Source organism: Lissotriton vulgaris, chromosome 2_1, assembly GCF_964263255.1.
Source record: "Lissotriton vulgaris chromosome 2_1, aLisVul1.2, whole genome shotgun sequence".
Classification (NCBI taxonomy): domain Eukaryota; kingdom Metazoa; phylum Chordata; class Amphibia; order Caudata; family Salamandridae; genus Lissotriton; species Lissotriton vulgaris.
Genome location: NC_141687.1, coordinates 82,043,114 through 82,057,634, shown reverse-complemented (window position 1 = coordinate 82,057,634; position 14,521 = coordinate 82,043,114). Strand labels below are relative to the sequence as shown.

Genomic DNA, 14,521 nt, shown 5'->3' with positions numbered 1-14,521 from the left:
CGATCTAAATAAAAACATTCTGGTGGATCAATTCCCTTTGCCAAAAATTAGTGAAATGCTGTCCCATACTAATGGTGCTAAATGGTTTTCTACCATTGATCTAAGTTCTGCCTACCACCAAGTGGCTTTACATCCCAAAAGCAGGAGCCTTACCACATTTATAACGCCCTTGGGGTGTTTCAGGTTTAAGAGAGTACCATTTGGACTGGCTTCCGCTGCGGCCATGTTTCAGAGATTGATGAGTGAACTCTTTAAGGGGGAAAAAAATCTCCTAATTTTTCAAGATGACATGGTGACAGGCACCAGCAGAGGTGAACATGATGCTAAACTTAACAGAGTCCTAGGGGTGCTAGAACATCATGGACTTACAGCGGATTTGCGTAAGTGCAAATTTGCTGCAAATAAAGTCACCTATTTGGGGCATGAAATTGATGGAAATGGCATAACACAAAAAAAAAGAGCTGCTATCAGCAATTAGGGAAGCACCCTCACCCAAGAACAAGGAAGAGGTCAGAGCATTCCTAGGCCTTTCAGAATTTTATGCTAAATTTGTAAAGAATTTCTCTTCAAAAACCTTACATTTGAGAGAACTGATAAAACAGAAAAGTAAATTTGAGTGGAATGCTACTTGTGAGGAAGCATTTAACAAGATTAAAGAGGACATTTGCGATGCCCCATCTCTCCAGGGGTTCAACCCATCTTTAAAAAGCATAGTGACCACTGATGCTAGCAATAGAGGGTTAGGAGCAATACTCTCACAAGTTAACGGAGAAGGAAAAGAGGTTACCGTTGCTTGGATATATGATCATACAACGCATGTTTTTACAACGCATGCTTTTACATAGCATTTTTTACAACGCAAATGCTATTACAACGCGATTTTTTACAACGCATACTACTACATCGTAAAATAGTGTTACTAATGAAAAAGTACCAATACAACGCATTCTATGACAACGCATACCATTACATCTATTTTTTTTAAAAATTCTTTTTTTGTAATCTAAAATCTGGCACGGGATGCAGGGAAAATAGGGGTTTTGGGTGGGTAAGTGTATTAAAATGATGTGAAAAACTACACGAAAAAAAAACAATTTTTATAACAATAATTGAAACGGATACCGATTTTTATTTATATTTATTTTTGTAATATAAAATCTGGCACGGGATGCAGGGAAAATAGGGGTTTTGGGTGGGTAAGTGTATTAAAATCTGGGCAAGAAACTACACGTAAACATACATATTTTAGAAAAAATAAATAAATAATTCGCAAATATGTTAAATTTATTATAAATATATAAATAATTAATATATATTATTTCATTTAAAAAAACAAGAAAATATATTAAAAAACTGCATAATCATACGAGTATTTAATTTAATACTCGAGTATTAAAATAAATACTCGAGTAACAATAAAGTTACTCATATATTTGAAATATTATATTTTTTGCGAAATAATTAACAACAAACTAAAGATATTACCTACCTATATTTACGAAAATGAAAATGAAATACATTTAGTAACAAATAATTAAATTATTAACAAATAATATATGTATTAATTTAATTTAAAAAATTAGGACTTTTAAATTTTTATATTAAATAAATAAAGAAACGGAATGGTCGAAAAAAAATGCATTAAATTAATTAACTATACTATAATATTATAAACTGCACGGAAATAAAGAAAAATCATGGTGATATTCTATTTAAAACGGGAGTAAATAAAAATAATCGTCGAGTAATTTTGAAAAATACTCATTGTTAAGAAATGTAATATATTAGATAAAAAAAGGACATAGCAAAACGAAAACGACAAAATGATTAATAAATAAAAGATATCTTTACTTGATAGACTAAAATAATGACTTTACGAACAGAATAGCGCCATTTTACACACAGTAAAAAGAAATAATGTCCATCTACTATTTCCATGACCTACAATATCAACAAGACTTTCAAAATGGATGCCAAAACGGAACGAAACAATGAAAAGCTTACTTCAAAGTAAAACATTTTAAATTATACGTTACCACATCAAATGAATTAAAATAAAATTAGAAACGAAACAATATAATTTAGATCAAAAATAATGATAATTAAGAAAATTTATAAATAGAAGTATCCCACCATTTTGAAAACAGTTGATTATCAACTAGCAGAGTGAGCAGACGTGAAAACCTGACCCTCTGACCTCTTGAAGTAAATCTCAACGAAAACGAACTTAGAAGCATTTCTATTTCATATTACAGTAAGTTAATTAAAACGAATTGTAAAAATGTTTAAGGTTAACATATCAGCAGCAATATATCAACAAAAATGTTTTTTAATTAGATTAATTAATATAATAGTAACCATTAATAAAGTTAAAATTAGAACATAATGTGTGAAATAGATACGAATAGTTTAAGAAAGTCAATGGTAATAATATGAAAAAAATTGTTTTAAGTAAAATACATTTATTTTATTGAGAGAAACAGAATATAGTTAATAAATCGATTTTAATTATTAAGTGTAGAAATAAACTGTTTTCTTACTAAGTTGGAAGATAAACCCAACATTTCCAAATTAATTTGTATTTTTAAACAACGATATTTCGTAATTAGTACATCAAAATCCATCGTAAACAAATTAGTAATAAATAATACATATATTTTAAAGGTGTTCTCAAATATCATCTCAAGCAGTACCAAGTCGAAAACACAAAGTGCTAATACCACTATACAAAGCGCATTTAAGAAAAATATTTGACCAATAATTGGACTATCAACAAGGTAAGTGCTGTATAGTATAAAAGTCGTAATAATATATCTTTTTCTAATTATATACATAAGTAGAGTAAATAATTTAGCATAATCGAAAATAAACAAAGCACGTTAATAAACGTACCCTCCCTCTACCCCACACCCTTTAAAAATTAACCCCAAAAATTATAAGTGAGTAATATAAAACAGAGAGATAATACAGTGTATAGATCGATTATATCTACATAGAATAACTTTGCGTAACACAACAGTAATTAATAATAAAACGTTGCATTTCTATTTATATACATTGCTTCTGATGCCACTCAACATTTATTTTAGATACTCCAATTTATGTCCTAAAGCAGTGTAAATTTTGAAAAAAACTGAAAATACTAATCTACTCTGCACGGCATAGATAAAGATAAAAAGCAAGAACTATCAGCAAGGTAAGTACATCGTAGTATAAAAGTGCCAGTACAAAATCGTACTAAAATAATGGGCATTAGTATAATAATTTCAGAAGCATAAACGAAAAAAAAACATGGTAGTGTAATAATGCCAATTAGTATTCCAACTCTGGGATATTGTATAAGTAGCGAAAATGCTAGATACTCAAGAGGAACAACTTAGTATTCCAAGTCCTAGAAAGTGCATGATTAGGTAAAGAGCAGGAAAGTGTGGAAGTAGCACTTAGTATTTTAACTCCAGGTAAGTGCATGATCTGAAAAAGAGCTGGATAATAAAAAAGTACCACTTAACATTTTAAAGTGTAAAAAAGTGCATAAGTAGTGAAAGTGCAAGATAGTCAATAGGTACCACTTACTACACCAACTGTAGTAAACTGCATGATTCAGAAAAGTGCTGGATAGTGTGGGAATGCCACTTACTATTTTAACTCCAGATAAGTGCATGATCTAAATGCAAACATGTGACTAATTTCTAAACATCCTTAAACATAAATGTTTTTTCCCAACGTTGAAAAGACACAAATAAATAAAACATTTTCAAAACATATAACACCTTTTCAAATCGTTTTGTTCACAGCCAAACAAAATCCACTGAAACCCAGAGAGCGCCTAAAAGACAGCCAATATCCATTCAACTTACAAGACTTTTAGGAAAACAACAAAACAACCTTCAAAACTCCAAGGTAATTTTCAAATATAAACACATTTCATTTTCAGATTACATTGCAAATAATAAACAATGTTAAAAGCATAATAAGTGCAGGATACTGAAAAAATTTTCACTTTCTATTGTAACTCCATGTAAGTGCATGTTCTGAAAAGTGCTGAATAGTGAAAAGGTGCCACTTACTATTCCAACTCCAGGAAAGTGCATGCGTAGGGAAAGTGCAAGATAATCCGAAGGTGCAACTTACTATTCTAACTCCTTGAAAGTGCATCAGTAGAGAAAGTGGTGGATAGTCAAAAGGTACCACTTACTATTACAACTCCGAGAAAGTGTATGAGGAGGGAAAGTGCTGGATAGTGTAAAAGTGCCACTTACTATTTTAACTCCAGGTAAGTGCATATTCTGAGAAAGTGCTGGAAAGTGAAAAGGTGCCACTTACTATTCCAACTCCGAGAAAGTGCATGAGTAGGGAAAGTGCTGGATAGTGTAGAAGTACCACTTACTATTCTAACTCCATGTAAGTGCATTTTCTGAGAAAGTGCTGGATAGTCAAAAGGTACCACTTACTATTCCAACTCCCAGAAAGTGCATGAGCAGAGAAAGTGCTGAATAGTGTAGAAGTGCCACTTACTATTCTAACTCCAGGTAAGTGGATATTCAAAGAAAGTGCTGGATAGTGAAAACATGTGACTAATTTCTAAACATCCTTAAACATAAATGTTTTTTCCCAACGTTTAAAAAAGACAAATAAATAAAACATTTTCAAAACATTTAACACCTTTTCAAATCGTTTTGTTTACAGCCAAACAAGAACAACTGAAACCCACAGAGCACCTGAAAGACAGCCAATATCCAAACAACTTACAAGATTTTTAGGAAAACAACAAAACAACCTTCAAAACACCAAGGTAATTTTCATAAATAAACACATCTCATTTTCAGATTACATTGCAAATAATAAACAATGTTAAAAGCATAATAAGTGCAGGATACTGAAAAAAAATGTCACTTTCTATTGTAACTCCATGTAAGTGCATGTTCTAAAAAGTGCTGGATAGTGAAAAGTTGGCACTTACTAATCTAACTCCAGGAAAGTGCATGAGTCGGGAAAGTGCAGGATAATCCAAAGGTGCAACTTACTATTCTAACTCCTTGAAAGTGCATGAATAGGGAAAATGCTGGATAGTCAAAAGGTACCACTTACTATTCCAACTCCGAGAAAGTGCATGAGTAGGGAAAGTGCTGGATAGTGTAGAAGTGCCACTTACTATTTTAACTCCAGGTAAGTGCATATTCTGAGAAAGTGCTGGATAGTGAAAAGGTGCCACTTAGTATTCCACTTCCGGGAAAGTGCATGAGTAGGGAAAGTGCTGGATAGTGTAAGAGTGCCACTTACTATTCTAACTCCAGGTAAGTGCATATTCTGAGAAAGTGCTGGATAGTGAAAAGGTACCACTTACTATTCCAACTCCGAGAAAGTGCATGAGTAGGGAAAGTGCTGGATAGTGTAGAAGTACCACTTACTATTCTAACTCTAGGTAAGTGCATATTCTGAGAAAGTGCTGGATAGTCAAAAGGTACCACTTAGTAGTCCAACTCCCAGAAAGTGCATGAGCAGAGAAAGTGCTGGATAGTGTAGAAGTGCCACTTACTATTCTAACTCCAGGTAAGTGCATATTCAGAGAAAGTGCTGGATAGTGAAAAGGTGCTACTTACTATTCCAATTCCGGGAAAGTGCATGAGTAGGGAAAGTGCTGGATAGTGTAAGAGTGCCACTTACTATTCTAACTCCAGGTAAGTGCATATTCTGAGAAAGTGCTGGAAAGTGAAAAGGTGCCACTTACTATTCCAACTCCGAGAAAGTGCATGAGTAGGGAAAGTGCTGGATAGTGTAGAAGTACCACTTACTATTCTAACTCCAGGTAAGTGCATATTCTGAGAAAGTGCTGGATAGTCAAAAGGTACCACTTACTATTCCAACTCCCAGAAAGTGCATGAGCAGAGAAAGTGCTGGATAGTGTAGAAGTGCCACTTACTAATCTAAATCCAGGTAAGTGCATATTCTGAGAAAGTGCTGGATAGTGAAAAGATGTGACTAATTTCTAAACATCCTTAAACATAAATGTTTTTTTCCCAACGTTTAAAAAAGACAAATACATAAAACATTTTCAAAACATTTAACACCTTTTCAAATCGTTTTGTTTACAGCCAAACAAGAACCACTGAAACCCACAGAGCACCTGAAACACAGCCAATATCCAAACAACTTAGAAGACTTTTAGGAAAACAACAAAACAACTTTCAAAACACCAAGGTAATTTTCATAAATAAACACATCTCATTTTCAGATTACATTGCAAATAATAAACAATGTTAAAAGCATAATAAGTGCAGGATACTGAAAAAAAATGTCACTTTCTATTGTAACTCCATGTAAGTGCATGTTCTAAAAAGTGCTGGATAGTGAAAAGGTGCCACTTACTATTCCAACTCCAGTAAAGTGCATGAGTAGGGAAAGTGCTGGATAGTGTAGAAGTGCCACTTACTATTCTAACTCCAGGTAAGTGCATGTTCTAAAAAGTGCTGGATAGTGAAAAGGTGCCACTTACTATTCCAACTCCAGTAAAGTGCATGAGTAGGGAAAGTGCTGGATAGTGTATAAGTGCCACTTACTATTATAACTCCAGGTAAGTGCATGCTCTAAAAAGTGCTGGATAGTGAAAAGGTGCCACTTACTATTCCAACTCCAGGAAAGTGCATGAATAGGGAAAGTGCTGGATAGTGTAGAAGTGACACTTACTATTCTAACTCTACAAAATGCATGAAAATTTAAGCTGCAGGATAGTCAAAAAGTAGCACTTACTATTCTAACTAGAGAAAAGTGCCTTTATAGGGAAAGTGCTGGATAGTGAATAAAAGCCACTTACTATTTCTACTCATATGAAGTGCTTAATTTTAAAAAGTGCTATACAATAATGAGCTGTCACTTTCTATTTCAACTTCTGTTTAAATAATGTTTTCCTAAAATGTCAAAAACATAATTTAAATATATTTTATATTTCCTTTTTTCAACAGAAAATGGCAAGCCAGACCACTGCTACTTATACCAAATCAAGAAAAGGGAACAGGCTCCTTAAACATTGTGGGTATATATATTGTAATGAGAGGCTAAGTGAACCAAGGAGACATTGGAGGTGTGTACAATATTATTCTGCCCGTTGCAGCGGCAGAGCGGTTACTGTTGGTGACAATGTGATCAAAACCACAGAACATAACCACTCTGCCTCTGCAATGGAGATTGAAATAAGCGATACAATCAATCAAATGAAAGATATTGCATCCACCTCCAATGAAACTCCTGGTCAGATTTTAAGAGAGGTTGCACAACATGTCCCTGGACATGTTGCTTGTAATATGCCAACCATCCCAAATTTGCGTAGAATTATTCAACGAAAAAAGCAGGCAAGTAACACACAAACAGTTACTCCACAAACTTTTGCTGACATTGTAATTCCTCATGATTTAACTCTTTCTTTCTCTAATGAACCTTTTCTACTCTATGATAACCAAAACCCTCTCAAACGCATTTTAATATTTAGCACTCCCCGTAACCTTTTTAAATTAGAGAATACTGAAATTTGGATGATGGATGGAACGTTTAAATGTACGCCCCATCCATTCACCCAAATTTACAGCATTCATGCTCAAATTAATAATAATGTAGTTCCCTTAGTATATAGTTTGCTACCAGATAAGCAATCTGCAACCTATACTGAATTTTTATCAGTTATTAAAGAGAAAACATCTGGAAAAAGTCCTAGGAAAATCATTTTAGATTTTGAATTGACTATGATGAATGTCATCAACAAATTGTACGTGGATACCCAAATTCAGGGATGTTTTTTTCATTTTTCCCAGGCATATTGGCGTAAACTTCAAAAAACATCCCTGGTTGCAGATTACTGCTCTGATAGCAAATTACAAGTTGAATTAAAAAAATTAACTGCACTTTGTTTTGTACCACCTGATAGTGTAGATGAGTACTACACTGCAATTTCAGAATCTGAATATTTTATAGAAAATGAAGAAAAATTGGCTCCCATTTTAAATTATTTCGAGGACACATGGATTGGGCGTCTAGGCAGATCAGGTCGCAGGAGGAAGCCACGTTACCATGTGGAGTGGTGGAACTGCTACTCAACCTGCTTGGAAGGTGGTGCTAAAACAATGCCATAGAGGGATGGCACAACTCCTTCAGTCATACAATTGGCAAACATCATCCAAATTTCTACTCTTTTTTGAAAACTTTGAAGAAGGAGCAAAGTTTTCAAGATATGAGACTTGCACAGGCATTTTCAGGTAGCCTAAATCCACGACCTTCAAGACAAACAAAGGAGATGTCCAAGAGACTATTGGGTGTACTACAACAATTTTCGTTGTGTGTGGCTTTGGACTACCTAGAGAATGTTGCTAACATATTACATTTCTAATTTTTTTTCTCAATCTTACTTTCCTGCTTTGCCCTAAATTTATTTTTTGAAAATTTAATTCAATTGGCATTTTTGTAAACATTTTTTAAATTAATAATTGTCGGGTTCCCTTACCTTTAAAAAGTCATTTTTTTTCCAACTGGACCAGTTAAAAATGGGATAAAATCCTTTTCATTTCTCTTTCCAAAGTAAAAACCCATAAAAACTAGTTAGTATTAAATTTTTTTATTATAAAAATGAATATTTTTTTTTCATTCCATTACTTTTAAAATGGAATATGTGTTCATGTTGTAAACATTTTGAACGTTCTAATTAAAGTGATATTATACAACATTTCTCACCACTTACTTTTTCAAAAGTGATGCTGGCTTGTTATAAATTAGATATGTAAACTGGTTTTTTGTTACAAAATTTTTTTTGGATTGGTTTATTTTAAAAAATTTCTGTACTATTTCAAACAGAAAAAGATCAAAAAAGCAAAGAAAACCGTATTCCTTAGCTTAAATTTTACCCATTCTTCAATTTTTTGGACAATCCATCAATTGAAAAAGTGACCTTTGCAACCTGTTAAAAAAAATTTTTATTGTTAAATCACATCACAACCTAACTGCATATGTTCTCGCTAACTAAATCTATTTGCAAAATCTACCCTTAAAAAACAATGTATGTAAATAAAAAACAATTTTGTTTTTTTTAACATTAATTTCCATTTTTAATGAATGAAATAATTTCACACTTTTTTTCAACCCAACCTAACTGCTGTTTTTCTCGCTGACTAAATAATTAAATATTTCAATTATTACAATTTAAACAAACAACTAGCAATCAAACCCATTTTTCTTAAATGTCAACAATTAATTTCAAAAATATCTGGCATCGATTTCAACTCTCGTAAATAAGCCTTAACAAATGAAATAAATTCCTTCATTTGTAAATATGAAACCATAACAACCAATTAAACCCCTCTTTCAAAAATATCAACTAACAATACAAAACATACCTTGCATGATGTTCAACTCTCGTAAATCAAAAAAACCAGTTTTCTACTTAACAATACAAGCCAAAAGCAATCATTTTTCAAAAAAATCGTTTCTAACCTTTGTATGTTGATCACAGTTTGAAAAACCAAACATTTCTTTCACTACACAAAACATATAACGTTCAAAATGTATACAATATGTATTAGAATAACATTTTTTTAATATATTTACCCTTTACTTTTCCCGTAACATAACCCGACGATGGCATATACAAGTGAAATGTTCGGCGACATGTTCAATTTAAAACAAAAGCAACTATTAGTTTAATACGCAACCTCTCCTTATCCTCTCATTACAATATATATACTTTTTTAACTATGTTTTACTGTAAATAAAGTTTTAAAAGTTTCCTACCTTGAGCGCAGATCAGCTTCCTGCTGCTTCCAGCAATCGATAAATCCAAGATGGCGGCTTACGTCGACGTGAACGTGACGACGTGATCAAAAAGTAGCAAAATTGAAAAAGGACTATTTCATTATATTGTATTATATTAATAATTTAATACATTATATAATTTATTTGAAAAGTTAAAATGTTAAGTAAATATTAAATATATAAATAAAAATAAATATATTTTTTTGACATGTTTATTTGAATAATAAATGAAATTTATTTCAAAACACATTGACTTTGTACTTTTATTTTAATTTTTTTTAACGTTATCAATTAAAGGGAAGTTACCAAAAATTATGTTTATAATCACTTACCATTATGCTACCCTTGTTTCCTTCTTCTCCATCCTGCTTCAGTTGTTTTTCATCCATAAGAACCCGTCCCGCGGATTCCAATAGAGTATTCATAGAAATAAATAAAGGACAAAAAGCTTCATTGAAATCAATACAAAAGCGTGGGAAAATGTCTAAATATACATATTAAAATTATCATTATAATTTCTTTAATTTTATAAAAATATTGTAAACATTAAACAATATTTAAATGATTTTATAATAACAAATATAACCTTCTAAAATGAATAATTATATTTTTTAATTATTTTTATTAAAAACAATGTTATTATATTTTTCAAAAAAATACCTGAGTATTAATACTTCATTTTTTAATCTCTTTTACTTTAAAATAAATTTATATATATTAATAAATGTATCCAAAAATACCGAAGTATTAATACTTCATTAATAAAAAATTATTTTTCAAAAAATACCTGCATATTAATACTTCATATTTTTAATCACTTTTAATTTAAAATAAATTTATATATATTATTAAATTTACCCAAAAAAACATAAGTATTAATACTTAATATTTAAAACATATTTAATTTTATAATTTTAAAAATAGTAAATTATTAAAATTTTATTAATATGAATATTTAAATAACTTTTTCAATCATTTACATTTTTTTATATTAATATATTTAATTTAAAAAAACAAAGTATTAATACTTAATATATAAAACATTTTTAATTTTAAATAAAATAAAATATTATTATTACAACATTAAAAATTAATACTAAATAAATAATTTTTTTAAAATATAAATATGTAAATAACTTTTTCGTTAATTTTAATTTATATATATTTATGTAAATACAAAAAAAAACCAAAGTATGAATACTATATTTTTATAACATTTTTAGTATTAAATACATTTTTAATATATTTATATATTATTCCAAAATTATTAATATACATTATTAATAATTATTAATTGTTAATATTAATATATAATATAAAAACCACAGAGCATTTAAACACATAATAAATAAAAAAATAATGAATATTATTATTAAACACATAATAAATAAAATAAATAATTATTATTAATAATAAATTTACATAATATAATAAAACCAAATAATTTAAATAAATACTTATTAAACAAATAAAACAAAAAAATATTAATTATTATTTAAATACGATGTAAAAGCATGCGTTGTAATAGCACTTGCGTTGTAACACCATGCGTTGTAAAAACATGCGTTGTAATAGAAATTACGTTGTAATACCTGCGTTGTAATAGCACTGCGTTGTAATGGATGTTCCCCCCGTTGCTTTTGCCTCACGTTCAATCACACCCACAGAAGGAAGGTATTCTGTGATTGAGAGAGAGGCACTAGCATGTGCATGGGGATTGAATCATTTTAGACAATACATTTGGGGATACAAAATCACCCTTAGAAGTGATCACAAACCCTTAGTGAAGGTGCTTTCTACAAAGGGACTTCAAGTTGCTTCCCCCCGTTTGTCACGAATTTCAATGAAATTGTTAGAATATAACTATGAAGTTGAATATCTTCCTGGTGTGAAAAACAAGGTTGCGGACTGTCTAAGCCGTTTACCTCTACCAAACAATGAAGATCAGGTTTCAGACATTGACACTTTCTGCATAGCTAATGTTGTAGAAGAGACACCATGTATCTCTGGTGCAGAGTGGTCAGAAAATATGGAGGAGGATGATGTCCTATTTGAGGTTAAGAAATACATAAGAGCGGGCTGGCCTGAAAAGAAAAAAATTCCTGCACAATTGTGACCATTTTGGGAACTAAAGGACGAGTTGTCTATCGAAGGTGATTTGATTTTGAGAAATGGCAAGGTTGTTCCTCCCAAGGGTTTACGCACTAAACTCCTTGATATTTGCCACGAGGGGCACCTTGGCATTGGTAAAACCAAGAGTAGAGTCAGGAATTCATACTGGTGGCCCGGTTATGACATAGAAATTGAAAGAAGTGTCAGGAATTGTACAGCTTGTGAAAATTCTGACAAATCTAAACACACACTGAGTGTAAATGTAAATGTATTGGCATTTATATAGCGCACTACTTACCCGTAGGGTCCCAAGGTGCTTCGACCGCTGCGAAACCCTTCCTGGCTTCCCTGAGAGATGGTCCCTTAATGGGTATCTCCAGGGTGAGACCAGGCATCCCCGGCGGTCTGGTGGGGCCGTTAGTGAAGATGAGGCAAGCTAATGCCCAGAGTTGCCGAGTGTGATCGCTGATCAGAGTGGGCACCGAGGCGAGAGAATTATCGAGTCCGCTGACCCTGGTCCAGAAACCTGCCGCGCCGGGAATCGAACCCTGGTCCCGGGCCGTCCTCTGCTCTCGGGTCTGCCGCCTCTAACCAGTGAGCCACACTACTTCACTGATACTGAGAACACCTCTTCAACCCCTGTCTTGTCCAAACATGCCCTGGGTCAGATTGGGTATTGGCATTTGCAGGCCCATTCGAGAACAGGGAGAACTGTTATATCTTATTTATACTGGTAGACCATTTCTAAAAATGGCCAGAGGTTGAAGTAGTGCAAGACGCAGAAGCTAAAAGTGTTGTAAGTTTTTTGCGCAAGCTATTCCTAAGAGAGGGACTTCTTACTTGCATTGTGTCGGACAATGGTCCACAATTCATGTCAACATTTTTTAAAGAATTTCTGATGAAACATGGGGTAGAACACAAAACCACGTCTGTTTATCATCCTGCAGGAAATGGTGCAGTTGAAAGGTTCAATCGGGTGATTAAAGGAATCATTCAACTAGCGAATCAAAATGACATGTCATGGAGAAAATAACTTATCAAAAATCTTTGGTCATTCAGGGTTACACCATGTGTATCAACAGGTACCAGTCCCTTTATATTCTTGAGAGGGAGGACTCCCATTACTAGGGATAACATAGGTTGGGCTACTCCCAAAAGAGAGTATTGGTCTCCGGAGGAGACACAAGGGAATTTACGAAAGTCTCAAACCATTGGTAAGAAATATTATGACACTAAGCATGCTTGTAAAAAGGTCGTCCTCGAAGCAGGTGACAATGTGAGAGTGAAAAATACCAGAGGTACTAGCAAGGGAAAATATCACTACTCACAACCTATGGAGGTAAAGAAAGTGTTTTGTAATTCTGCTCTTTTGAGTGACCGGAAAACTTGGCATTTTTCTGCTTTATCAATGTGCAAACAAGGGAAAGGAATGGTTGGTTCTCAATTCACTCCGGAAAATGATGGAATTTCCTGTTCGCTAGACTACGATTGGATTCTGAACCGTGAGGAAATTGGAGGGTCTCGGCCAGATGGTACTAACATTGTATCCTTAGGTACAAACGAAGTATCTTCTGAGAGTGAGAACACTTCAGGTGCCTCACGGGTGGAAGACAGTAGTAGTAGGCAGAGCAAGGAGACATTTGAAGAGTACAGGTATCAGACCAACAGCGATACAAATTCTGATTCCGATTATTCTGTTTATGAAGATGTTACATCTCAGGACGTCAGTTGTGAGGATAAACCCACTGTGAGCAGATATGGGAGAGTGATCAAACCTCCAGCTAAGTTACACAATTACATATGTGATTAGCCGTGGTTTCTACTCTTCAACCATAAGCTTCAGTTGTGCACCCACGGTCCTTCTTGTTGTTTTGGGAAGGGAGATGTGTTATGAGAGAGAGAAACTCTGTTTATTTAGACCGTGGTCTTTAAACAATGAGATCGAAATGCATCACATCAATATCAAAACCATACAAAATTTATAAAATCAGGCTGTTACTCTCCATGCCGCTTTCTATATGTTATACAAAATTTAAAAAGAAAAGGCATTCTATGGGTAGCACAGACATAAAAATGTTAAGAAGAATTTAAAACACATGCTATACGTAATAAAACCGGAAGATATTACATTAAAAATAGGCAATTTTGATATGTTTCTCATTACAGTACTATCCGATATCTTATAGGCTTGCAATCCCTCGTAACTTAGCTTTTACTTGTATCTATCAATATAGGTTCCTTAATTTGATTTATTTTGTTGTTCCTGTGCTATGCGATTCACCTTTTTCAGAAAGTTCCCAAGTGCAATTGCTATTTCCAGATTTTCCATTCCTATCAATAAGTTTGTCGCTTGTACTCGTTGTCTTATGCCATATTTTATAAATAAAGGTCGTAAGAACCGTTTTCTCGCTTCTAGACATGTCAAGCAGTCAAGTAGTATGTGCAGCATTTCACACTTGGCCCCCAAGCCACATTTACATGTACCATCTGGATATAACATTTCTGCCTTAACTCTCCCTTCCATTAGCCAAGGGATGATGCCAATTCGGATTTTCAGTATCTCCCACCTAAATGCATAATTTGGCAGGGTTTCTAAGTATGGGTACCCAGTCTCGTTTTC

The 14,521-nt window shown here is 32.9% G+C and overlaps 1 pseudogene; it reads left to right on the top strand.

Moving 5' to 3' along the window:
- Positions 1-6,962: 6,962 nt before the first annotated feature.
- LOC147729600 (uncharacterized) lies at positions 6,963-8,374 on the top strand (annotated as a pseudogene).
- The last annotated feature ends 6,147 nt before the right edge of the window (positions 8,375-14,521 follow it).